Source organism: Colletotrichum scovillei, assembly GCF_011075155.1.
Source record: "Colletotrichum scovillei strain TJNH1 chromosome Unknown Contig00014, whole genome shotgun sequence".
In the NCBI taxonomy this organism is placed as follows: domain Eukaryota; kingdom Fungi; phylum Ascomycota; class Sordariomycetes; order Glomerellales; family Glomerellaceae; genus Colletotrichum; species Colletotrichum scovillei.
In genome coordinates, this window is record NW_023336272.1 from 391328 (window position 1) to 417096 (window position 25769).

Consider the following 25769-nt stretch of genomic DNA (forward strand, 5'->3'; position numbering starts at 1 on the left):
TCTGAACTATCATGAGATTTAGACACAATTTTCCCCAACAGTACGGCGATGTCAGAGTCTGACATAGGTACTCTAAAGTCATTTCTTTGCAGTGTTTCCCTCGCTAAGTGAAATTTTCGGTTCGTTTGAGGTCGGCGTTGAATGCGTCTAGGCTAGAAAAGTAAGTTTCTCATTTCAGAGTCCACTTTCAACTAATTTGATGCTGGATCAAGATTCTCTCTCGTATAATTTTGAACGGTATGACATTCAAGTCAAGGAACTTTGAGTCCTTTCATCGCGGCCTGGTAAATCTTGCATATCCTCTGCTGCCCTGTTGGTCAAGAAAGCCCGGCGGGCTTGGATCTCGTGGGACACTGAAACGATGGAATATTCCCACTAAAGACATGGCATGATCTCATCATCACTATTATCAACCCTCCCGTCATGACTGCTATTGTGTTTTCCAGGACACCAATGATAGCTGTCCATCTGTCACCTAAATGACGTCAGGAAGTGACAGCACCGATACGATGAATGAGCTCTTAGCGATATTCAACTACATGGGATGGCCATGGTCAAGCTTTCCAAAGTGAAGTGAGAAAGCGGTCAAGATCTCACATATCCAACGCCAGATAGGCAGAGGCAAACGGCATCGTTTCTGATGCGCTATATCTGTAGGGATATCTTTCCCAACCAGATACTACGTGTTCTGTTTTTACTGTTTTATCAACTTATCAAAGTCATTTATATAAACCGATGGCATTTATCCATTATCAATAATAGTATTATATAACTGAGTATCGTCCCCCTAACGGAGTAATCCGCTAGGGCCGTACTATATATTACGTATTAAAGAAAACTAAGTATATTATGCTCCGTACCTAATTACTAACTAAAACTCCTAACCTTTTACTACTTCTAGTTATTTATAAAATAAGCTTTACTTACTTTAATATATATAAAACCTCTTAATATTAACCTATATAAATAATTAAATTCAATACGATTTCTTTTTATATAAGTATTATTATTACTTAAAAGGCTTATAAAAACTATTTAAAACGCTAGTTTATTATTTTAATTTTATACTTTTCTAACTTACTTATTATAATTATTATTATTAAATTAAATTAATATATTAAATTTTAATATTTATACTAATTTAATTATTTATAATATTTATAATATTACTTAGCTAAATTTTATATTATTAAAAATACTTTATTACTTTTTAAATATATTTATATTAGTTATAATAATTATAATATTGAGCTAGCTAAAGTAAGTACTTAGCCTGAGAGGAGTAAACTTATTAACAAGTATTTTTAAATTCTTATTAAAATAATAGTTTATATATTAATAAGTTTATTTAATAAGTTTATTTAGTAAATTTATTTAATTTAAATAGAGTTTTAAATAATATTAAAAATAATAAGGATAAAAGATTTTTATAAGCTCTAATATATAAATATTAGCTTTTTAGCCTTTTTTTAAAAACTTCTATATTATTATTAAAGTTTAGAACTTTTATAATTAAAAAGGTTATTTCTAACTTTTATAACTAATTATTATAACTAATTATTATAATTAATTTTTATTATTAACTTTTTAATTAATATTATTATATAATAAAAAAATAGCTTATTTATTTTAAATTAAATAATAGTTTTTATATTAAAATTATTATATTATATTAAGTATATATTTAAAGTATATTATATATATTATATAATTAAAAAGTATATTATATTATATAATTTTTTTTTAAAAATATAATCCTATTAAGGTCGATCTTTTATACTTATAAAGCTAGAAAAAAACCATTACATAACTGAGTATCGTGATCCCCGGGTATTGGCTTTTGCGTTCAATGTGTCTTGAGGCCACAACAGAACAAAGGTTCGGTTCAATCCTGCATTCATTCCGTGCTTGGAACTAAGATTTATAAAGTCCTAAGTGTTACCCAAGAACTTTTGTGAATTTCGCACGTTCGTCACGCTCTTCATACTCAGCTGAAAAAATGACTCTTTGCGGCCAAGGAGGCTTCGCAGCTTCAGTCAAGCACTCATCATTTGTTGATGTTTTGGAACCATTCAGACATCTTACGCTTAGAGATCTTTTAGTGCTTATCTCCCCGAATCAGAGGTCAGGGAAATGGCTCTCATCTTAGGGAGTTGGAGTCTGAACAAAGATGAGAAAATGTGGCGAGATCAGGAAGTCATGGGATTGACTGTGATGTTCAGCTCTCATCATCTCCAGACTTTGGTATCAGGGCTTGGGAGTGTAAGAACCAGGGCTTCGTTCGCTGAATTTCTCCTAATCGTGGAGCGCAAAAGCATTGGCGAATGTTCTCCTCAGGAGCGATGCTTGCCATCCCTGAGAAAGAAATATTTCAGGCACGCATTAGCGATAAGATCAACTTTAGAGCGGCCCTGAGAGATTTCGCAACTAATATTAGGATTCCTGGTCTGTTCTGTTCTCGGCTCGCGGAGAAAGTGAGACGCACAACCGGAGACAATTAAAGATATCTGATTTGTGTATCCGCGAAATGGGAAACCAAGTGTATGAGCAGGGCACAGCGATGCATGATGCCTTGAGGGCGATCAACTGCCTGTTGTCAAGCCTCTTCGATTGCTGTTGGAAACGGCCTGTTAAAAATAGGTAGAGCATCCCGATGCTCTTTCAATTTGCAATGGGCGTCTGTTGAAAGCCCAGGTAGAGAGAAACTTTACACTCAATTCCTGTTCTCACACATTTAGCGATACGACAATGAGATAGTCATATCTCCTACATTGACCGAGGTGGGAATCCCTTCCAGCTTCCTCGTTGAGCACCGCTATTAGGTTTAGATGAGATCAATAGCTCTGGCGTAAGTTCTTGGACAGATCAGCTTTTGCTATGTTGATACTGTCACCAGACCTTTTGCAGTTATCAAGCTCTCCTGCATTAGATATGCCCACTTGAACTGCCCCGCGGTCTTGATGCTAAGCCCGATTTCAATCGTTGTCCAATTCATAGGATCGGTGACCCCTTCCAGGATTTCATCCTTCACGTCTCCTGGATAGGGGTTAGCATAGGTGTATTAGAAAGGGTCCAAGCAACAGAGGAGCATCTCAGGTACATAAACAGCGCAGGTAGTACACGGCTAGAGAGGGAGAGACAGGTTTGAGTAATTCATCTTTTTGATCCCAACAGCAGCTGGCCTCTGTGAGCTTCCTCACTTGTCGTACTACTTTGACAGCATGACTGAACGTTCGTTCACTCAGCCTGACCGAAGCTATTTTGCGACCAAATTAGTTCCCTGCAGAGGACCGCCATGCGGTGCGCGAACGCGTTCTTTCCGAAACCTTTTGACATCGAAGGACTCCATGCTCTCTATTTCTAATCTTATTGTTTGATTATTGACGTCATGAGAGAGAGATTCGAAAGTTGGAAGGGCCTTCTGCCAAACTATACCTTACAGAGGAATCGTGGGCTCTGCCGACCTGCTTCCCCCTCCAAGACACGCACGCGGTTTAACATACGATTATTGAGCTTCGTACCGGCCGGAACGTTTGCCCTCATGACGTAGATATAAAAAGCGAAGAGACGTTTTAGAAATGGCCGGGAAACTGGTACCCGTCATCGGACGCAACGGCATTGTTTGCAGGGCCTGTACCTGTATCTGCGTCATTCCAACAGAAGTGCTTGGCCGTCGATATCGAAAGAATCTTCACGCGAGGATTTTGTCAATAGGGCATGTCGTGGAGCATGATGTGGCCTGACGTACCAACTCAATAACTCATTATGTTGGGCAGATGCTTCACTACAATCGACCCCTGATATTTTCCTCAAGCCATGTAGAAAGCTCAACATTTTGCCGAGATCCTCGGCTAGAGGCCTCGGCTTAGAACGCTTATTTGAGTTGTATGAGAGCATGGATGCGTCATAGTCAACCTCAAGAAAATCTCTCTCGAAGAAACGAACACTGGTGCAATGTTGAACGAGTAGCCGAGTCAACCTGCGGAGGTTGCTTTCCTTGGTGGCTTCCCTATGAAGGAGCCTTGAAATGGTCCTATCAGAACCTTCTTTAGTCCCAATCAAATCATCTAAACACTGGAGCACAAGAATCTTGGCTATCCGGAACTCTAGGCGCTCTTACTCTTATGCGAACATGATGTAGGGTCTTTCCAATTTGTGTCTCAGAGCAGACAGCTTTGGTATGAAGAACAAGTTGAGGACCGAGTTTCTGACACCGCCTTGACTTATGAACCAGAGAGTAGGGCAATCTTTGCTTGAGTTCACTTCATGTCTAAGTCTCTGAAATCAGCTCAGCTATTGACGCTATCGTCTTGCCAGACCCAATCGCACGTGCCACGATGGCGGCGCTTACTGTCCGCTGGAAGTTATATGTCCAGACACCTGTGTGAGACTGACCCCATGACTGATCCAGTTACGGAGCTCCATAAGTTCTCCACTTCCCTTAATTCCGTATCTCTTTCTGGCTTCAACACGGTGGAAAGTTCGGACCTACTTGCTGTCTCGGAATGAAAACCTGCAAACTGTCTGATGGTTTTTGTCAAGGGATGCTTATGAAGAGCTTGCCCTTATGGATGTTGGCTTAAAGGTGATTGTCTTGGGGGACCTGTTTGGATGTTCTTAGAGAAATGTATCTTGGGATAATGGAAAGGCGATGTTGTGCCCGCTGCATCCCTTCGTTTATGGTCTCAAGCTCTTTTACGCTGGAACAATGACAAGTGAGATTGAATCCAGAAGCAAGCTAGAAGAACACTGTCAGCTACCCGCTGAGAGAGGCTGATGAGACTTTTCAGTGACGATCAGAGACTTCCCTCTCCGAAAGATTAGTCCACGTGGGAGGGGCACTTGCAAGAAGGGCAGTGCCAAGGGACTAGAGATGGTTTGTCATGTTTAGAACGAATATGAACCGAAATTCGCTCATGCGAAACTACTGCAAAGCCTTGAATCATCTGACTTGGTCACTGTTTGAGACCGAAGCTCTTAATCATTGACTTAGACCTTTGATCGTATTTCCCCCCGTGCCGTTGCCGATGGAACAATGGAACATGTGCTCTGTTGAAATCTAGCGCGTGATAACTCGATGCCGAACCGTTTCGAATTTGGAACACGTCTCTCCCACATATATTTTATGCTACTTAGGCATTAATATCGAGTTTCATATCTTTATAAATCGTCTCGCGCTTAATATATATAGTGGTTTTTTTCCAACTTTATAAGTATAAAAAATTAACCTTAATAAGATCACGCTTTTAAAAAGAATTATATAATATAATATATTTTTTAATTATATAATATATATAATATACCCTAAGTACGTATTTAATATAATATAATAATTTTAATACGAAAACTATTATTTAATTTAAAATAAATAAGCTACTTTTTTTATTATATAATAATACTATTACGACTTAATATATATAATTAACTCAAAGGCTAGCCCATAGCTACGGTAGCTACGGCATACTATATATATAAATAAAATAAAGATATAACTACTCTTTATAAAACGGAAGAATTATAAAATAAGTTATATATTAATAAAATAAAGATTATTTTGGATTAAAATAATCTAATATAACTTAGGGACTAAATAATTATTCTAAATTAAATTAATTATAAATAACTTAAAAAATAAAAAATATATTTAAAAACGGGACTTATATATAATATAAACTTAAACTAGGCTTAAAAAATAGATTAACACAGTCTCCCTAATAGAGGGCGCTCTAGTAGAGGGGGTAAAACTACGGCCTAGTTAGGTAGTTATATAACTAGGACGTATTATATAAAATAAGACTATAATTAAAAAATAATATAAGAAGTAATATAAAAATAAAAATAAATAACGTTAAATATATATTTTTAGTTATCCTATATAAAAAGGATATAGTTAAGCTATTTAAATATACGAGGGTATATATTATATATAATTATTATAGAATAATTAAAAGAAATATTATAAGTACCCCTATATAAAAATAACCGTTTTAGTTATATTTAAAATTAATATTTTTTTATCCTAACTTTTCTTTATTTATATATTTTAATTTTAAAACTTTATAATATACTCTTTACTTATTATTATTTAATAAGTTTAAATAAGCGCTAGTTCTCTATTTTTTAGTTTTAAAACCTATATTAGCCGTAGCTAAGTACTTAGGGGTAACTTTAAGCTTAGGGATAGTCGTTTTAACTAAGGTACTAAATAAGAGTTTAATAATAATTATCTTATTAATTTTTTTTTAAGCTAGCGAGCTTATTTATAAGCTTAGCCTTAATAATAGTTCTTTTATATAATTATTTTTAAATTTATAATAATAATAAGTTAGTCTTAGATATAGTTATTAAGAATAGTAAGCTTATTATAAATCCCTTAGTAAAAGTAATTATTATACTTACGCTACGTACTACGTAAATAGTATTTTTTAAACTTTAGTTATAATATATAAAATAGTAGCCCCTATATTTTAATATTATTAATTATATTAACTACGTCCTAAGGGATAGTTATTTTATATATATTATTAATTATATTAAACTCGAGCTTACTAAGATAGACTTTAAACTTAATAACCTTAGTAGCGTAATTCTTAATATAATAATAAAAGTACTTAACTATTATAATAAACGCCTTATTCTTATTAATATATTTAATTTTATAGGGTATAAGTAAGTCGAAATATCTTAGTACTACGAAGGTATTTATAATAATATTATTAACGTAGTTTTTATTATTTATATAAATATTATTAAGGATTAATATACAGGAAGGAAGTACTGTTCTAAGTCTTTTTATCTCTTATACTTTATAAACCTTAATATAAACCTTAATAATTTTATAATATACTATATTAAAAATAAGAGCTTATTTATTATTAAAATTTACTTTAGCTTATATATTTTTATAATAAGCTCTAATTTATATATAAACTTTAGCTTAAAGAATAGGATCTAATACGTTTTAAATTTATACTTAATATATTTTAAAACTTTATTATAAATATTTATAGCTTTATAAAGTTCTTTATAAATATTACTAAGGACTACGGAGTTTTTTTAGGCGCGGGGTATATAATAACTTTTATAAATAGTACTTATAGAGAGGAACGTATTCTTTTAAGTATCTCTTTACCTTTTTATAAATATTAATAAATTTAAAAAGTTATTATAGTTCTAATAACTACGCTTATTATTATTATAAGTTTTAAAGATTACTTTTATATTAATAGATTTATTTTTATTACTAGGGTACTCTTAGAGCTATTAGAGGACCTTTTTTAATATATTTAGTAATTTTAAGTTTGCGTATAGTAGTTTTAATAAGGTCCTTTATAAGCTAAAGGAGCTCTCTTATTAAAAAAACTAAGATATAACCTTAATCTTATTATTATTTTTATAATATAGAATAAGGCGCTATTAACTATTAATAATATTATAATATTTTATAATAGTATTACTATTATTTACGATTTTATAAAGAATAACGTAATTATTAAAAAGGTAGTAATTATAATCTTAATATAAAGGACCTCGGGGCCTATAATATTTATATATAAAGTACGTTTATTAAGCTTAGTATTAGAATTATTAAAAGTTCATATAAAGGGCATGTATAATCTTATTAAAGCTATTAAAATTATTATTACTAAAGTTATTAATATTAAAAGCTTATATAGCTAGGGGATTATAAATTTATTATTATTTATTTATTTATAAATAAAAAAGCGTCTCGAGTTTATTAGTACTAAGCTCGGGGATCTTTAATTATAAAAGGAGCGAGTTAATATATTATAAAATTAAGTATATTAATAATAGACTAGCTATATATCTTAAGTCCTATTTATTTTAAGTTTTATATAAAAGTAAAGTAATATAATAAGTATTCATAGCTCGTAAATAATATAAGATTTATTATAATTAATAAGAGTATATATAATTTAATAAAGAGCTACGTAATAAATTAAGGTAATTAATAAAAAAGGGCTAGTTAATTATTATAAGTAGTTTATTTAAATTATTATAAAAGGGTATACTATATTATTATAAGTAAAAGAAATTAAGGGCTATAAGTAATTAAGTAAATAAGTAAATATAAGTATAAATAATAAAAATACGTAAATATAAATACTAAAACTAATATATAAAAACAGTAAGTACTTTAATAAGTACTTTCCTTTTATTTTACTAAGCTATAGTCCTTATAAGTATAAGGAAAATTATAAAAGAATATACTAAAAAGAAAATTATTTTTATTTATAAAGGAAGTTAAAAGCCTTTTATTAAATTAAGGCTAGGTCTTAATAAGGAGTATTTTATACTTTATAATATATTAAAGTTATTCGTAAAGAGTTAAAGTTCTATAATAAGTAGAAGAGGGTCCTTTTATTAGTATTATACATGTACGTTAAGTATTTTACCCTTTTATAGTATTTTCTTTCTTAATTAAGAGGGTTTATAACCTTAAATTCCTTAACAAAGTTACTAGTATTTAGTAAGAGATTTTTATATAATTTTTATATATTATAGGCTAAGGTTTAACCTACCTATTTAATAAAATACTTAATTAATAAGTATTTTTCTTACTATATAACCCTATACTATACAAGCTTCTTAACTTTATACTTATTAATACTATTAATAACTATAGGATTAAGTAGTAATTAGATCTTTTAAATAGGTCTTAGTCCTAGGTGCTTTTTAGAGCTATATATTAAAAACTATAGGGTATATATTTTATTAAGGTAAAAATTTAATTTATAAACGAGTAGGTTAACTATACGGATTATATAAAAGGCCCAACTTATCTAGGGAACTATTTTTTTAAGTTTATTTAAAAGTAGTATTTATTACTTAGTTTTAAAAATACCTTATCTCTTTTATAAAATATTATATTTTAGTATTTATTATTATACTACTATTTTTAAATAGCCCCAATATTAATAAGTACTACTTTTTATTAATAAATATCTTAGAATATATTAACTAATTCTATTAATAATACTATAGTTCTAACGTAATTAAGTACTAAGCGTAGTTTAAACCTAAATATTAACTCGTTTAGTAAATAGCTAATTATAATTACTAGTAAATTATTAAGTATATATTATAACATTAATAAAATATTAATTTATAGTATTTTTAGGAGGTAAAAATATAAAAACGGATTATAATTTTTATTATTTAGTTACTCTATTCGCTCTATTTATCTATTTAAGGGTAGTATATAGTTAAAATAAGTAGCTTAACCCTAACTACTTAAAATATTCTCCTCTAAACTACAAAAATAAATTTAAAGTCCTTATTATTAATAATTTTTATAGTAATCCCTAGTTATATAAAAATAGTACCTAGAGTAGTACCCTAGCCTAGTAATATACTTTATATTATACGTTCCTAGTATAAATATTAACTTTTTAAGAACTTATATATTACTATTATTAAAATATTAAGTACTTAGAAATTAAGTAATAATTAAAAACTATACTCATGGGGGTCTTTAATATATTAATAATAAAATTAATAGTAATAGTATTATATAGGATACTAAGTAATATAATAAGTTAGAGACTCCTTATTAATAGGGTATAATATATTTAGTTCTCGTAATATACTAAGTAATATTATATATAATCCGTTACAAAGTACTTCTTCCTATAAAAATAAAATTATTATAGCTTTATAAAAGTTTTTATCCTTATATAAAAGTTCTTATTATAAGTAAAACGGATTACGTTTTATATAACTAATTTTAAAATATATAGCCTATAACTATTATTATTAGTAATATAATAAAGTAACCTATTATTATTTAGGTACTATAGTAGGACTAGTTTATATACTCTTTAGTATTATTTTTATAATATTTTAAAAACTATAATAATTTACGTAAGTATATAATATTCTTACTTAAGTTATATATTTATTATATAAGATCTTAAACCTACGTAATTTTTTATTATTTTAATAGCCTTAGATAATCTTATTAATAAGGTTTTAAAGTACAATTATAATTATTTTTATAGCCTATTTTAATTATAGTCCCTTATTAGCTATGTACTACGTAACCGTATTTAATATATTTATAAATTCTTTAAAATTAATATTTTTAAGCTCGTTTTAGTATAAGAAGCGCTATATAAAATTTATACCTAATATTAGTAGTTTAAATAAGGCATTAAGAATAATATTAAGCTTTTAGGTACGTAAGTAATATAGAGTTTAAATTATAAGAGGTAGTTTATTATATTAGTAAGTTAGAAGTTAGCCTTATTAAGGTTTATAGTACGTAGTAACGTATAAATAATAATACCCTTAGTTATTATATAGTTAATAAGAATATTAACTTTATAATAGTTAAATTATACGAATTTCCTAAGCTTTTTATTATTTAAACTATTATTATTATTTTTATTTTCGTAGCTCTAAACTACTTTTTACTATTATAATTACTTAAGAGAAAATATTATGTTTAACGTGCTTTTATACGAGGTCCTTACTAAGTATCTATATACTATCTTATTTAATATTTAGTTAGAAAATTATTAGCCCGAATCCTAAGAAGTACGTATTAATTTTAAAAATAATAGCTTTTTAAGTTATAATAAGACCGTTTTATTTATATATAGAGCGAGTATTATAGCGAGTTTTATACCTTTTTTTTTTAGGATAAGTTTAAATACTTCTTTATAATAATTTTTATTTAATAAGTGCGTACTTACCTGTTTTTAAGCTGCCCTTAAGTTTAGAAATTAGTATTAAGCTAGGTCTTTTTTTATTAAGAGGGTATATAATTATATTATATTATAGTATACCTATATAGAGCTAGCTTACTATTTTAAAATATATCTTAAGATCTTTAAGAATTCGTAAGAACATAAGTTTTTAAAAGATTAAATACGATTATTTATTTTTAAATACTATTACTATTTATAATATACCTAAATAGGACTACCTCTAAGAATTTTATAAAGGATTTAGCTACGTTAATATATATATAGTTCTTATTAAAGATATTTATAATAATTTATAAATACTTAAAGTACTCCTTTTCGTTATTATTAAAAATTATAATATTATTAATATATACTTAAATAAAATATTAGTACTTAAAAAAAGGTAATTTATAAAGCGTTAGGTATATATTAGCACGTTTTTAAAGCTTATAAAAACTATATTAGAATACTTAAGACATGGGGGCTAATTATAACTATATAATTATAATACTTAGAGTATACGCCTAGTTAATAAAAAACCTAGAGGTATTAAATATAAATATAATTTTTACTACGTAATAATTTTATAATATTATTTTAGTCTAGTAATGGGTAAATATTTAGTATTACCTACTTATTAAATAGTCTTATATTAATTATAATTTAGCCCTTTATCTTTTTCTTATTCGTATTATATTTCTATATTATAAATAAGAGGTATATAATAGCTACTAATTTTATTATCTAACTAGCCTTACCTAAGGCATATTATTTCTTAAGTTTGCTATTTATAAATATATAATTTATAATACTGAGGGAAATTTATAAACTACTTATTTTTAGTTCTATTATCCTTTAAATAAGTTAATCTATATTTTATTTTTGTTAAGTATAAAAATAATTCTGTAATTATAATATAAGTTTACTTAGTTAAGTATTTTTATTAGCCTCTCTACGTACGTCTTATTCTTTATATATATTTTAACCCTATATTTATTCTTAATTATAAATATTAATTTTAGTTTTAAAATACTATAAATAAGTATATTAATATAATATTTATATTTTATTTTATTTAAGTCTTTAATAATTATAAAAATATATTCTTTAGTAATATTATATAACTCGTCCTCTACTACTTTTATAATTTAGTTAAAAATATTATTATTAATTATTTAAGTAACCTCTTCCACTTCTTTATAAAGGATAAGTCGTCTTAGGTATAATCTTTATATAAGGAGTATAGGCTTATTAAAGTAATTAAATACTAATATTATATAAGAGCTCTTATAATTATAAATTAATTCTAGGACCGCTAAATAGAATAGTTATAATATATATATTAAGTTCTTATTATTATTTTATTTTTATAAAGGTAAATTAATAAAGTTTATTAATACGATTTTATACTCTCCTAGGGGATAGTATAATTATTTTAATAAATTACTTATTATATAATTAAAAGCGTCTTTTAATAAACGTATTAAGGGCTATACTATATACTAACTATAATATAACTATTTACTTATTAAAATTAATAATAAGACTATAAATATTATAAAATAGGGTGCTAAGTAGTACCCGTATTACGAGATTATTAACTATCCTTATTATAATTAGTACGTAAGCTTTTACTTCTATTTTATAAATAAACCTTAGTAAGTATAAATTAAAAATAGTTTCTTTATTAATAATAAACTCCTTATTAATACCTCGTATTTTCTTAGTTTTAATAGGGTATATTATTAATTTTTAAATATATTATAAGAGCTATTATCTATTTATTAATATTACGAATACGTTAGTATTTATATAAATAATATGATTTTCTAAGCCCTTATTAATACGAGCCTAAACTTAAAAATAAGTTTTTTTATTTAGCCCTTTAATAATAAGTCTTACCATAGCCTTTATAACTTAGCCCGTTACGTATATAAAATTAACTTCCTTATTATAATAAAAACTTTATATAAAATCTAATTAACTTCCCTATCCTCCTTTTTTTATTATATAAGAAGTATTTAATATACTCCTCTATATTATTCTATTATATTATTAAATTAAGTACCTTAGTTATAATAATACTTATTTTTTTAAACTAGGTTAGTCCCCTTTAATTTATATTCTTTTATATATACTCAGGTAATAATACTACTTAGTTAGCTACTATAGTAATCATTTTTCTTACTTATATATAAATACGTAATTAAAGAAATATTCTTTATTAATTAACTCGTTAATATAGGCCTTTATATTTTTATCCTCCTAAATAAGCTAAATATTTATAAAATTATTAAGTCCTTATTTAGAATAATGGGCTTTATAGCGCCCTTTATTACCCTAAGTTAGGCCCTAGAATAGTTACTAAGCCTCTATTTAGTAATAAGAGTTATTATAGTTACGTAGTCCATCCTTCTTAGGGTATTTATTTTTATTTTAAGTAAACTAATTATATTATTAATAATTATTCCTAAGTAGCTATAGGTTAATCCGTATAGTTTTATATTTAATAACTAGCCCTTAATAAGCTAAATCTTCGCTTTTATCTTCTTTATTAGTATATTAGTACCTAGTATATATATTATAAATATACCCCAAGCTTCTATTATAATACTTAAAAGATTTTTATAATACTTACGTTTTTTTAATAAGTATTATATACTTTTAAGTATATTAGTTTCTATGTTTATAAAAAAGTTCGTAATTTTAAAACGAAGTTCTTATAGAATTAAATAAGCTACTATTATAACTATATATTTCTATACTTTAGTATATTAAAAATAATCCTAAATAAAAAAGAATCTTATTAGTACTACGGACTTTATAAAAATAAAATAATTATAATTAAACTATTTCTTAGCTTCTATTAATATAGCTCTAAACTATTTATAAAGTTTTTATAAATTACTATCTACTTAGTATTCTATAATACTACTTTTTTAGCTCGAGGAGTTAATAATCTTATTAGCTCTATATTACTCTTCGTAAACTAAAATAAAAGCTTAATATAATTAACCTTATTATATATAAGTTAGTTATAAATCTTTTTATAACTTAGATCTATATTTCGATATTATAATAGAAAGTTACCTAGGCTTTATTAAAATAAGCTCTAAGCTATACTTTACTTTTAGGGGATTAAGCTAAAAGAGGCCTATATCTTTTAATAAAAACTATATAACTAAGAGCGTTACGCTACGCACTTTTAGTATATTACTTAGCGCTTATATTAAGGCCCTAACAAAGTTATTAATAGTTTTATTATTATTATTTATAAATAATAGCTTATAATTAGTATTAGGGATAAGTATATATTAAAAGCTTAGTCCCGTTAAGTAATTTAGTAAGTAAGGGGGTATTATAGTAAATACGTTATATACTAAAAAAAGTACTACTACAATTATTATTATTAATAAAGTTAGTACGGTTAGCTATATAAGTTCGTTTATAAAAAAGAAAAATAAAGTCCCGGTTAATTTAAATAAAAAAGTAACTAGCCCGAGTACTAGTCCGATCCTAATAATACTCTTAAGAATATTAACGTTATAAAGCTATTTAATAATATTATTATATTAGTTTACGAACCTAGGTAATAGCTTAGTAACTCGGAGGGCTAAGTTTATTCTTTTTAAATTTAATAAATAAAAGGTTTATAAAGAATAAACTTAGTATAGTTATAGTACGTATTAATATCTATTACTACTATATAATCTCTAAGTATTTAACCTATAAGTACTATAATTATTAATAAGAAATAGGGTAATTATAATAAGTTATTAATAATATAAATTTTTAGTCCTTATTACTTACTTCCTTTTAAAGATTTCGTTTTATTATATTTAAGTACTCGCTTAGTATATAATAAGATATTATTATAGTAATATTTAGTACCGCTAGGGGTTTATATAGTAATCCTAATAATATTATTTTTAAAATTACTAATAATATAATTAGGTCTTAGTTCTAAATTAAAACTATAAATAGAGGTCTTAAAAAGCGTTATAGAACTATTTTATAAATATAAGTATATTCTGTACTCTATTAATTATTTTTATTACACTATAAATTTCGTATTATAGTATTATACAGTCTTTATTTTAATAATATAAGTAATTTTCTAAGATTTCGGGTTATTTATTGTTATAATAAGAGAGATAGTTATTATCTTAATTAATACGGTATAAGATCTTGAAATTAGTTTTATAAAATTTATTTATTAACGGGTAATATAGTATAATATCTAAGTATTTATAAAAATATAGTATTAATTATTAATAAGTTTTAACGTAACCCAAATACTATTTAATTTAGTTATAAGAGGTTATATTAAATAGGGTGTTTTTAAGGTCCTATATACTTACGCTATAAGCTTATAAATAAAAAAAAATTTCTTAAATTACGAAGTAGTTATACTACTACTTAATATAATCTCCCTAATAGAGGCGCTCTAATAAAGGGGTAAAACTACGGCCTAGTTAAGTAATTATATAACTAGGATATATTATATAAAATAAGGCTATAATTAAAAATAATATAAAAAGCAATACAAAAATAAAAAATAAATAACATTAAACATATATTCTTCTAATTATCTCTCCTTATAAAGAGGGACACAGTTAAGCTATTTAAATACACAAGGGTCACGTATTATACATAACTACTATAGAACAACTAAAGGAAATATCACATAGATTTTTATAGCTTTTTAATAATTAACTTAATATTAAATTTTTAATTACTTTTAACTATTTTTATTAAAACCCTTTTAATAAAATTATAATTAATTACTAAAGCTTTACTTACTTTATAATTTATAATTTATAAATATAATTTTAAGAAAACTATTTATAATTACGATATTATTTATTTAATTATTATAGTTTTAATTTTTATTAATATATTTATTATAACTAGCTAGTTATAATATTTTAATTATTTTTATTTAATAAGTTTATTTTATAAAAACTAATTAAATAATACGAACGATATCTTCTTATATTTTAACTAAATTACTTACTCTAAGCTCTTTTATTTTTCTAAATAACTTATTTAAAACTTAATTAAAAAGATAAAACGGCCCAATAAATATTAATTTTAATAATAAAGTTATTTTTAAAAGGATATTTATAAATAATTATAAAAAAATTAAAAAAATATAAATATTATTAAAATATAGATATATATAATAAAATTATAAATAAATTTTAGAATTTTAAAATTATAATTAAGTAGTTTAGAAATAGTCCTTAGTATATTTAGGACTTAAAAACGAAGTTATTTAATTTAAAAATAAAAATAAAAATTAATATTTAAACTTTTAAAAAAGATTAATACTCTCTAAGTTATTATTAATATTATTAATACTTCTATTTAAAGAGAATAAAAAACTTAAACTTAGTGTATTTATTATTTATAATAGTACCCTAAGTATTTTAAAAGATTTTTAATTTAAATTAAAAACTATTAAAATTTTTATTATAAAAACTTTATTAATAAAACTAAGAAAGTTATATATATTATTAGCTTTTTAAGGAACGAGCTTTTAAATAATTTAAACTTATTTAAAAAGAGTACTTTAATAAAGAAACTTTTAATAAGTACTCTATAAAATACGTAATATTTATTATAATTTTAATAAATTTAAAAAGTTTTTAAATTTTTATTTAAAACCCTAATAAAAATAATAAACTAAACATAACTTAGTGTAACTATAAATTAAATTAATAAAAAATATTTTACTAAATTTAAATATTTTAGTACTTAACTAAACTTTATTAATAATATTAAAATATTTATATTTTATTAAAGATTAAAAGATAAAGTTAAGAACGAACTAGTTAAGCTTAATAAACTAAAAGACTTTTTAGTATAGTAAACTCGCTATTAAAATTAATAATTAATTTTATAAAAAGAAAAAGAATAATTTAATACTAAACGTAAATATTAATAATAACCTTAATATAGTTTCTAAATAAACTAAAGACTTTATAATAACTAAAATAATAATTAATAAAGTACTACTTATAAATAATATAATAATTTTATAAACCTTAGTATTATTAAAAAAATAACCGCTTAAAAAGAATTTAAATATTATAATTATAATAAGCTAGGATATATAGCTAGAAATTATTAATAATTTAAGTATATTTAATATTAACTTATTTTAAAAACGAGTTAATATTATAAATAAAAAGTCCTTTATAAATAATTTTTATAAATAGCTTATTATGATAATAATTACTTTATTTATTAAAATAATAAAAATAAATAGGATAATACTTTAAGAAGCTTAAGAATAAAGAATATTTAGGATATAATACTACTCTACTACTTATTAAAACCTTAGTAATAATAACTAAAAAAAAAAAAATACTTATTTACTAACCTTCACCCTCAAGGATAATAATATTAAATATATTATTATACTCTTAGATTTACTAAAATATAAAAAAAGCTAAAATAAATCTTATTATAAAAATACCCTTTATCTCTTTAAAAAAATTATATAAAAACTTTAAATAAGTATAAGAAAATAATTCCTTAAATTTAAAAAAGGCCCCAATATAAAAAAATTATAAGTAATCTTATTTATATAGTATAATAAAATAATAAAAATAATCCCTAAAAAAGGACCCTAATTAGATAATATTTTAACTAAGTCTATTTATATAATATAATAAAATAATAAAATAAAAATTTATTTATAAAATTAAGGAATAATTTAAAAACTTAGAACGTAAAAATAAAATTAAAATTATTAAAAGCCTAACTTTAATTTTAAAATTAGAAATAAAAAGTAAATTTCTAATTTAAAAAAATAAACTTAAAATCGGTTTTAATAGTTATACTTTTAATAAAAACTTACTTTATAATTTAGATAAACCTCGTAATATTACTTAATAATAGACTTAAGTAAAGATTAATTATAGATCTTATTTTAATATAAATAATATTAGCTCTAATAAGGACTTTAATAAACTATAATATAAAAATATTAACTTATATAAAAATAAATAAATAATATAATTTTACGGAACTAAAGAACTTAAAAAATACTTATAATACCCTAAATAAAAAGGATTATCCTCTATTTAATACTAAAACCCCTTTTATAAAGAATTATTTTAAATAAAATATTTTAATAATAAATATTTTTAATACTTTTTATTTAAAAAAGTAATTATTTCTATTTATAAAAATATAATAATTAACTTATTAAAAATATTTATATTAATAACTAATTACTAAACTAAATACTTATATACTTTAATAAATTTAATAAAATAACGTTCGGACTAAACCTATATTCCCTATATAATATTAGAATAGTTATTATATAAAATAAAACGAATATATATATAACTAATATTAAATCTATTATATTCTAAAAATACGAAGCTAAAAAGAATAATAAAAATAAATTAAATAAAAACTAATTAAAAATAAAATAATAAAAACTAAAGAAGCTAATTATAAAAAATAATAAAAACAAAAATTAAAAATAAGTTCTTATATATAACTAAATAGTATAATAATATATATTTATAAATTAAACTTAAAATATATAAATATAAACTATATATTATAATTAATAGCGGTATATAAAGAAGTTTTATATTACTAAGAATAATAAATAAACTCGACTTATTATAAATATAAAAGATAATCTATATTAATTATAAATAAAAAAGAGAGAGAGTTAATTATAATAATAAATATATTAATTAAGAAACTATATACCTTTTAATATATATTAACGATTAATAAGAACAACTATAATACGATATTATAAAAATTAAAGACCTCAATATTATTTTAGGAATCTCGTAATTATAAAAGCATAACCTATAAATAAATTAAATTACTAACTAAGTTTTATAAAAATCTAGTTACTAAATAATTTAAAAAAGGGTTTAAATAAATTTTAAATAATACTTAAAAATAAAAATAAATATAATATATAGCCTTTATTAAAATAATAAAAATAATAAAATATTTATAACTAGTATTAATAATTAAGGATCGTAACGACTCTAAACTATATTTAAAAAGTACTAGATATATATAAAATTATTTATAAAACTTAAAAATAAGATTATTAGAATATAATAATTAAAATATAAAAATCGAATTTTAAAAAAGTATAACCTGTTCTTTCCTTATACCCTATAAATTAAGAAAAATAAGATTATTTTAATAAATATATTAATAAAAACTTAAAAAGAATATATTTAACCCTTAAAATCTCTTATAATATTACCCTATTTTTATATTAAAAATAATAAAAATAAAAACTTATTATTAACTATAAAAACTTAACTTAATAAAATTATAAAAGAAATTACTACCCTTATTACTTATTACTAAACTTAAAAGTTTATTATATAAAACTAATTAATTTATTATAATAAACTTTAAAAAATATTTAACTAAATTCGAATTAAAAAAATAAATAAAAGATAATATTTTAAATTTATAGAGGGCTTTTAAATATTTTATTATACTTTTCGAACTTACTAATATTTTAATAACTTTTTAAATAATAATTAACTACGTACTCTAGGAGTTCGTTAATATTTTTATTATTATTTATATTAATAATATTTTTATCTTCTTTTTAACCTTAAAATATATAAAAATATATTTATATAGTATTTAAAAACTTTAGGACGCTAAGTTATATACTAAACTCTCTAAATACGAGTTCTATATATAAAAATAAACTTCTTTAAATATACTATTATACTAAAATAAATCTATATATAAATATTAAAAATAAAAATAATTAGGGACTAGTTTATATTATAAAACGTTAAAAATATATAAAAATTTTTAAAATTCGTTAACTTTTATTAATAATTCCTTAAGGATTATATTAATATTATTAAACTTCTTAACAACTTAACTTAAAAATACCCTATTTATTTAAAACTTTAAATATAAAAAGTATTTACTAAAATTAAAAATATAATTATTTCTAAGCTAATTATTATAATCCTAGACCCTAAAAACTTTTTAAAATTAAAATTAATACTTCGGACTTTATTATAAAAATAATTTTAAAATAACAAAATAAATAAAAAAGCTTTATTTATATTATTTTTATTCTAAGGTATTTTATAAAATAGAATTAAATTAATAAATCTATAATAAAGAGCTAATAGCTATTATTAAAATATTTTAAAAATAAAAACTATAGTTATTTAAAACTAAATATAAAATTATAATTTATATAAATTATAAAATTTTACGAACTTCATAATAAATAAAAATCTAAATAAATAATAAGTTAAATAGAGTAAGTTTTTATCTAAATATAATTTCTAAATTATTTATTAAAAAGTTTAGAAAATAATAAAATAAACGTTTTTAATAAAAACTTAATTACGAAGTTATAATTCTTAAAAAATATAAGTTATCTTTAAATAAAAAAGATAATAACTTTATATTAATTATAAAACTTTTATAATAATTAAAAAGATTAATACTAGCCTAACTAAAAGAATAACCCCTGCTTATTATAAAAATTTATAATATATTTATATATAATTATTAAGAAATTATTAAAATATAAAAATAAATTTACTAATATTATAATAAATCTATTATATATATAAAAATTATAAAAGTAATTAAAAACTATATAATTTATAAAAAAATAAAAATAGCCTATATAAGCTTTATAATAAGCTATAACTATTATAATTATTAATAAAAATATAGTAATTAATCTTATAAAACTTTATTATTAAATTATTAAAGTTTAAAGAACTACTTACGAATATATAATATAATAATATCTTAGTTATAGTTAACTAACTTACTAAGTTTACTTATTTTATATTTTATAAAAAGCTAATAATATAAAAGAACTAGTATATATCTTTTTAAAGTTATTATTATTAATTATAATAAACTAAAAGAAATTATTTTTAATAAAAGCTCTTTATTTATTTTAAAATTTTAAAAATCCTAATTTTATAACTCAGTATAAATTATAAATTATTAATTTTTTTACTTATAAACTAATAGTTAAATAAAGAGAATTAACTAAGTTCTTAAAATATACTTTTATTATTATATAAACTATAATTAAAATAATTAAGTTATATTATTATTAATAACCTAATTTATATATAATAATATAGTTAATAAAAGTATAAAAGAATTCCTATTTTACTTAAACTATAGATATTAACTAATAGTATATAAAAAGTATAATAAGGATTATAAATTATTAAAGTAATAATTAGTATAATAAAACTTAAAAATCTAAAAAATATTTTTAGATCTCGAGTTTATATATTAATATATAAAAAAACGTAAATAGATTAAAAATTAAAAACTAACTTTAAAAAAGAAATAGTACTTATTTTTTTATTATAATATTAAAATAAAATATTTAAATAATAAATTAAATTATAAAAATTTAAACTTTTAAAATTATTTAAAAATCTTAAATATTAACTATAAGTTAAAATTATTAAATATAATAAAATATTATTTAGTTTTTTATATTTTATTTTAAATTAGTATTTAAGGGTTTATATATAAAAGATTATATTATTATAAAACTTAATAAATTAAAATACGAAATTAAATAAATTATTAATTATAAAATTAAGAATAAAATATAAGAATTCCTAATTAAATAAAAGAACTATAAATATAAAGAAAATATATAAAAATTATATAATAACTTCTAAAACGCGTAACTTCTTAATAATTATAAAAATAGCTAAGCTTTAAAAAGCTTACTCGTAATTAGATTCTTAAATTAATAAAACTAGTATTAAAAGAAGATTAATTAGTTTTATTTAGAGTACCCTAAGTAGCTAAATCTTTTATAATATATATTTCTTATACTTCTAAAAATTTCTTTTAGCCTCTTATTTTTTATTAATTATATTTTATAATAAATAAAATTTAAATTACGTTTTTTAAAAACGCTTTTATTTTTTAAATAAAATAAATAATTTAAAATAGTTATTAACTAAGTTTATAATACTTTTAAACCTCCTCCTCTTACTCCTTATACTTTATTTTTTTTTTTAAAATAATAATTTATTATAATAAAATTAGTATTAAAAATTAATATATAAAAAAACTTATAAGTATTTGCTATGTTATTATTATTATAGTTTAATAAGCTACGAATAATATACTCGCTATAACGTTTAAAATTAAATAAATCTATCTTATATATATAGTTATATTAAAATAAAAAAATATAGTATTATATTATATCCTTTATATATTATAAAAATACTGAAAGCTTAATAATTATACTTAATCTTATTATAATAAGCTTTATAAAAATTAAGTTTTTAAATATAACTTAATATAATATTAAAATATTATAAAAATAAACTTAATAAACCCTAACCTAAGTTATAACTACTTATTTATAAATTTATAAGACTAGATTTTTAAAAAAAAGTTAATATTATAACTTAATATATATAACTAATTTAAAAACTAGCTTATTAATTATAATAATTATAATATAAATAAAATAAAAATATAACTATTCCTTATAAAATAAAAAAACTATAAAATAAGTTATATATTAATAAAATAAAAATTATTTTAGATTAAAATAATTTAATACGACTTAGGATTAAACGATTATTTTAAATTAAATTAATTATAAATAACCTAAAAATAAAAATATATTTAAAAATAGGACTTATATATAATATAGATTTAAGCTAGGTTTAAAAATAAACTTTTATAACTTCTTTAGTAATTAACTTAGTATTAAATTTTTAATTACTTTTAGCTATTTTTATTAAAAACCTTTTTAATAAAACTATAATTAATTACTAAAGCCTTATTTATTTTATAATTTATAAATATAGTTTTAAAAAGCTATTTATAATTATAATATTATTTACTTAGTTATCGTAGCCTTAACTTCTATTAATATACTCACTATAACTAGCTAGTTATAATAAATACTAACTAAAAAGTTAATAATAAAAGTTAGTTATAATAATTAATTATAATAATTAGTTATAAAAGTTAAAAGTAGCTTTTTTAATTATAAAAGTTCTAAATTTTAATAATAATATAAAACTTTTTTAAAAAAAGCTAAAAAGCTAATATTTATTACTTTTTAAAATTTATAAAAATTCTTTTATTTTTATTATTTTTAATATTATTTAAAGCTCTATTTAAATTAAATAAATTTATTAAATAAACTTATTAAATAAACTTATTAATATATAAATTATTATTTTAATAAGAACTTATTTTATTTTTAATATATAGTTAATAATTAATAAGCTAGAACTTTTTAAAATACTTATTAATAAGTTTATTTTTTAAGCTAAATACTTATAGCTAGTTTAATATTATAATTATTATAATTAATATAAATATATTTAAAAATAATAAAATACTTTTAATAATATAAAATTTAACTAAGTAATATTATAAGTATTATAAATAGCTAAGTTAATATAAATATTAAAATTTAATATATTAATATTAACTTAATTATAATAATTAAACTTAATTATAATAATTATAATAAATAAGAAAAATATAAAGTTAAAATAATAAACTAATACTTTAAATAGCTCTTATAAGCCTTTTTAAATAATAATAATATTTATATAAAAAAAGAGATTATATTAAACTTAGTTATTTATGTAGGTTAGTACTAAGAGGTCCTATACGTATTAAAGTAAGTAAAGCTCGCCCTATAGACGGCTAGAACTTAAGAGGACTTTACGTAGCAGAAGGTTAGGAGCTATTTTAGTTAGTAATTAAGTATAGAGCGCAATATACCTAGTTTTTCTTAATACGTAATATACGGTACGGCCCCGGCGGATTGCTCCGTCGGGGGGTCGCGCTTAATTTATATCTTCTCGTCTTCGAACTTCAAATCGTAGTTATTGCAGCCAAAGGATAGAATCCGCGTCTCAAAGCACTCTTGATACCTTCTGTATCCCTATAATTGTGTAGTTGATTCGGACCGTCTGGTTCTATGAATGAGGAAGGGCCAACTCCTGTCTATGGATTGATTCTGCGAAACGATGCGAGAGGGAGAATAAACCTAGAGCTTGGAGGCGCAATTGGGGTCTAGCTCAGGGTCTAATTGACCCCTGCGCTGTCCTTGACTGGCAGTCGAATTGGACTTACAACCCGGCAGATCCAGATCTTTCTCAAAAATCCCACTTGCCTAAACCATAATGATCTGTATTGTGATTTATTTGGCTGTTTGTTAACTGCCCATCCGGAAATGGGACCATTGTTTTGACCGCGGGCAAGGATGATGCTGGAAAGGCGGTTGTTCAGATCAGGGGGGATATCTGACCATTCTTATGGTCCGCTTCAGGCGTTTTGAGACTGACTAAGTCGAGGGATATTGCACAGATTACCGTGCTTGTTGATTGTTTCAACAGAAGCTCATCTTGATAAGCATGAGTTAGACGAACTGAGAAGTTTATATCCACGTATGGCAAAGAGCCGAGATCCACCAATAATGGCTCGGCGTTAACTTGGATCTGAGGGGCAGGCCTCAGGTTCCTCGCACGTTACATTTCGCAGCCTCTGCGAGGCTATCTCAATGAAGAAGTCCTGGGCCACTCCTCGATAGTGACATCAATCCCCATTTCGGTTAAAAAGAAAAGGCAGGATTCCTCTTTCATGAGACAGCACTTAGCAGCAAGACCGCCTCGCCCCGTCAAATGATCATTAATCCAGGTGGCCCAGGCCCTACACAGGGGGCTTCAGAGGAGACGGTGAGAATATCCTAGACTTGTCATTCGAATCAGCGATTTGAGGCGAGAAAACAGACTGATGCTTTATTTAAGGCCTTGTGAGTCTTTTTGTGCACCTCACTGCCGTTTGAATGTTATCAAGTGGGCTTTCGGGTTCCACGGATTCAAGGCATTTTGAGCTAGAACTAGTAGTCTCGATGCATCAGCCCAATGTCCTGCTCATTGCTGATTTCATACTAAGAACAGCATTCGTGGTATTGTATAGTGGCGGTCCACGGTCTTGACGGCGACTCATATTCGACTTTCACCTGTGACGCCCGGCTTCCGCAATTTGCTACCAATACGTAGGCGCTTTCGAACGGCACGTAAAATGATCTTTGGATACAATGTAGGAGAATTTCTGCATTGATTAGCCTTTTTGATCATCTGGTAGATCTCCATTTTTGGAGCAGAATTGCTAGACAGTCTTGTTGATAGGCAGATTGAGGCTGAGGTAATGGTGGAATTCCCAGTTTCAAGTTCATAATCGGTCTTCGTGGGATTCACGGTAATGGACCAATATCTCCGGAAAAAGAGCGGCCCATCATTTTTATCGGGCACTCACTAGGCAGGGGTGTGATCAATGGCGTGAATATCCCATTCCATCTCTCCATCGCAATTTTCTTACAGTTACACTGAACAGTCACTGATATCTGCCCAGGAAAATTTGGGACCAGACTCCTCGTCGGAAACACGCTATTAAAGCGCAGCACAGTAGCGTTTTGAACTCCACCTAAGCCTTGATTTCCCTGATACGCGTCTGCTGTATGAGACAAAGTCATTGTACACAAGAGTCGACAAGGTTTTCAACATATTACTTGACCCCCAAACTCCTTCGCTTTTCTTCCCGCAAACCCAAAAAAACAGCATCCGTGACCTGCCGATGTTAAGGCAGCTCCAAGAGAATCAGTTTGGGGGTAACAAACCACGTACCTTAGTATCTGGGCCAAAATCAACATACAAATGAACTTGGCGCAAATCGAATGACGATCGTGAGGACGCTTGTACTTGCAGATAAACTGTGTCTCTTCCGATCAAGTGAGCAGCCAGTGAAGGTGTTGGATCATATTATGCTCACCCACCCGAGGAACAGACATCAAAAAGATCAGAAGCAATAGAATTTGGAAAGAAGAGAAAATCCACAACGGGCTAGCCTGCTAGATCAGTTGCTCCCGGGGTCAACCCGGTGCGGCGAAGGATGGAACGCACCTCATGCTGGTTCATCATGGGCATGAATTGATCATTTTTGTACCAAATCGAATGTACTCTTATTCACTTCGACGGA